Source organism: Prunus persica, chromosome G2 (genome assembly GCF_000346465.2).
Source record: "Prunus persica cultivar Lovell chromosome G2, Prunus_persica_NCBIv2, whole genome shotgun sequence".
NCBI classification, from domain to species: Eukaryota; Viridiplantae; Streptophyta; class Magnoliopsida; order Rosales; family Rosaceae; genus Prunus; species Prunus persica.
The window spans coordinates 12,636,260-12,640,619 of NC_034010.1; the positions used below are offsets into that span (position 1 = coordinate 12,636,260).

General features: G+C 43.6%; 1 long non-coding RNA gene across 1 annotated transcript in view; it reads right to left on the reverse strand.

Annotated features, from left to right (window-relative positions):
* Positions 2,248-4,360, reverse strand: part of LOC109947559 — a 2,504-nt gene continuing 391 nt past the window's right edge. Inside the window, exons 2-3 of the long non-coding RNA XR_002270328.1 lie at positions 3,540-3,603; positions 2,248-2,446 (exon numbers count right to left, since the gene is read on the reverse strand). This is a non-coding gene — a long non-coding RNA (uncharacterized LOC109947559). The remainder of the gene's footprint in view (positions 2,447-3,539; positions 3,604-4,360) is intronic.

Consider the following 4,360-nt stretch of genomic DNA (forward strand, 5'->3'; position numbering starts at 1 on the left):
TTTAATATATGTTAATCTAGGTATTTCTAGGATCGTGTAGAAATTCACGGATTGTGAATCGGAGCCCCGGATGTTCCGAATAATAATTTAAAGTTTATATTTTATATTTTATATTAACCGTTAGATCGTGCGATCATGAGCGATCCGACCTTCCGATCTGAACCAAACTTGTAGGACGAGTGTCCTATACCTTGTAAAACCCATAGGGACTTTCGGATCGGAAATTGGAGGTCGTTGGCTCCGCAGGTCCGTTTGACCAGGGTTAGGGTAGTTTGACCCTTGGTTGACCGTATGTCTCCCGGAGTAATCTCACCTTTCTAGGAGGGATTATCGGGTGCTGGACTATTATGGAGAGTTACACAATATTAGAATGTCAGTTTGGAGTGCTATGCGCACTACCTTAGGTCCTCCCCGGATTTTGGTTTCACTACAAGTACCACCAAGTGAAAGTTAGGTCCCACGTGGCGTAGGTTATCCGGCGTGTGGACAGGCCCCATACCTGGCGTTGGTTATACCGGCGTATGGGGAGATTTGTAATATGATGTTCAGGTCTCACGTGGCGTAGGTTATCCGGCGTTGAGACAGGCCCCATACGTGGCGTTGGTTGTACCGGCGTATGAGGAGATATTGTGCTATTGTGTTGAGGTCGCACGTGGCGTAGGTTATCCGGCGTGTCGACAGACCCCATACGTGGCGTTGGTTGTACCGGCGTATGGGGAGATTTGTGATATGATGTTGAGGTCCCACGTGGCGTAGGTTATCCGGCGTTGGGATAGGCCCCATACGTGGCGTTAGTTGTACCGGCGTATGGGGAGATATTATGATAGTATGGCAGGGTCGCACATGGCGTAGGTTATCCGGCGTGTTGACAGGCCCCATACATGGCGTTGGTTGTACCGGCGTATGGGGAGATTATATGAAATACAGATAAATGAAATAAGGTATCGCCTAAGTGTGGAATTGGGTTTTATGGAAGAACTACATGTGGCTTGATCCCTCAAGGAGGGTACGTAGGCAGCCTAAGGTTATTAGGTGCAGCCGCAGACTAAATGTTAGTCATAATTTGTATTTGAATCGTTTGGTAGTTGGTTTAGAATTGTTGGAAGGCCGAAGGCCATTTATCTAGACTGCATGAAATTATATTGTGCATGCTGCTAGTTGTGAATATTAAATGTGTCTTTATGCAGGTTGAAATTTTGGGAAATGTCCAAATTATAGAGGAGACTCTGCCGAAATTTCGGCAGGAAGTCTCGGTCTTTAGTAAGTGGGCCTGGCATCGGGATGATGTCGGGAATTCCAAAGGGTTCGCCTCGGGTTCTGAAAAACTCGGGGCGGGTCCTTTCACCTATTCATTGTTTTACACAAAGCCAATTAGTATAAATAGGACTTTTGGGGTCTAGGTCGATGTGAGGGATCACAAAGGCATCAAATTGGATTAGAGAAGGGGTGTGAGAGAAATTAAGATCTAGGGTACTTAAGAACAAAGGGGGTTTTCTTGTAAACCAAAGGTGTTCTTATTACTAATTAAATTTCTCAGGGTGATCACCAAATAGAATGTAGGCACAACACTGAATCTTTATAAATATTCCTTGTGTTCTTTGTTTGTTTGCTTTATCGTTTTGGTGTGTGTGCATGTGCTGAGTGTTTGCGTGCTTTATCATTTTTCTTTATCTTTTTGAAAGGTCTTGAGTGTTTCCCACAACATATGGTATCAGCGCAGTGTTAGCAGTAAGGGTTTGTTTATGCGCAAGTTCTCTTCTAGCTTTCAAAGCACAAGTGTGTTTGAGATGGCGGTCAACAAGCATATTGAAGAGAAGAAGCCAAAACAACCACAGATGACTAGCATGAAGTCGAGTTGAAGTCGTTCACCGGCAAAGAGAACTTCACACTATGGCAAAGAAGGATAAAATATGCCCTAGCCTAGCAGGGTCTCAACATTGTCTTTGTAGGCGAGAATAAGCCAGAAACCATAAGACACACTCGACGAGTTGGCTAGGGGATGGAGGAAATCTTTTGAAGCATCTTAGTACCTTCAGTATGTATATTGACAGGACCCGCCCCGGAATTTCCCCAAAACCGGGGCGGACCCCGTCTTTGTTCCGACATCACCCCGATGCCGGGCCCACTTACTAGAAACCGAGACTCTCTACCAAAATTTTGGCAGAGTCTCCCTTAAGAATTGAACAACCCAACAAAATTTAACCTGCATAAAAATACAGAATAATCCCAACCAGCAGCATGCTTTACAGCGAATAAACAGTTTATAACAAAATGGCCTCCGGCCTCACAATTCAAACCCTAACAGGGCGATAATAGAGCATGTCTAAGGACTTCAATTTCAACAAAACAGAGTACAAAGGAAATAACAGGAAGAAAGAGTCCTACGATGACTCAAGGCTCGGAAGCTCACGATCCGGCTCTGCTGCGGAGCTCAGTCAACTACTGGCTGGGGGGCGCAAAATAGAAAATTGTGAGTGGACAAAAATAAATTCAGTTCAGCGTAAACCAACGTAATATAACCCCACCGTTTAGAAAACCATGCAAGAAATCCCATGCATCTCAAAACCGTCATACTCAAGTATATATATATGTATATATCAAAACAAATCAATACCAGATACCAAGTCCAAAATCCATAAAGAACGCTTTACAAAACCACCATCCAAAAACTTATAAATCCCACAACCAAACTCTCGAAAGCGTACCCATTGGCACGACCGGCAAGGAAGTATCCACACCGAGAAATAAGAATATAAGAGATATATATATATATAGAGTATAAATATAACCATCACCTAGTTGTACCGGGGAAACAATCCAACCGGGGGATTGTTTGACTAGTCACCCTGGCAGAGTCCTCGTGATGAGTCCTCAATCCACCATGTGACTAGCGAACGAGCCGTCCAACTAGGGGACCAACTCTCAGCCAGAACGTACCGTCGATAACCTCAAAACCCGTACGTCTGTGAACAGTCCTACGCGCGCAGACTACCCAATTAAGGGTCTACAGCAACATCCCGTCAAGGATGCCCCGGGTCCCGACAAATCCAAGTATCTCAAGTCTCCGTATCCAAGTTCCACATCAGGGGAGGTACATAGGGTAGTGCTTACCGCACACCAACTGACATTCTATACTCACCACTTTCCACAATCTCATCTCAACAACCCAAGTACCTCACACATAGCCAATATATATATAGAAATCCCCAAATCCATATATTCATACTCAAGATACTCAAATACATCAAAACCCAAAATATATTTTCAGTGCCTCATAAAAATATCACTTTCAACAATTTCATAAATAATATATTCAAAATACCATTTTAAACATCATGCATAATATTTCCCAAAATCCATATATAAAATATACTTTCAATACCCAACTATACCAAACCCACAATATTTTACCAAAGCGCTTATAAAAACATCAAGCTCAACTCATGAATATAATATATTCAATAAATCATTAAAAACATTATGCACAAATGTTTCATCAATAAAACCATGCATAAGATTTGAAAATAAAGTCCACTCACAAGTAGTCCCACGCTGCTTGACCCTGAGAGGGTCCCGCCTGCTGCGTATGCGTGGTCGGAGTACCTAATTCAAAATACGTACACGAGATTAATACGAAACGTTTGGAACGAGTACTTTAAATTAAATATCCTAATTTCCCAGGTCTCTAGTAAGTGTACTAGGAACGAGACGTTCTAAGGTCCAACTACTCAATTTGGACGATGGAACAACTTTGGGAGACACTCGGTCAACTGACGGTCAAACTTCCCAATTTGGGTCAACCGGGCCCACGGGACCCACGACCTCCGTTTTACAATCCGAAAGTTCCTAAAGATTTCACAAGGTCTAGGATACCCGTCCCCCAAGTTTAGTTCGAAACGGACGGTTATTATAAAACGCAAACTTTAAATTATTGAACCGGAACATCCGGGGTTCCGATTCACGATCCGCGAATTCCTATACGATCCTAGGAATACCTAGAACAACATATTTTAATTTGAAAAGGATCTAACGGTCGGAACCTATCGAACTCGGATAACGCACAATATGCGAAAATCCGTTCGATAGTCAAACGATGTCCGAATTGAGATCCACAAAATCCTATGCACTCGTGACAACCTAAGGATCTCATCGGTTTAATTTACAGTCTCACCAGCCTCGCCCACGCCCCGCCACATGCGCCGGCAGGGCGTGGGTGTGTAGAGTAATTCCGGCGACGGAAAAACTCCACACCCGAGCTCACCCTTCCTACCCTAGCTTCTACTCGAGGTCAGGATCACTTCATTCAACTACGGGAAGGCCCAATTTGGGCGGCAACTGGCCGAAATTTCATTTGAAATGG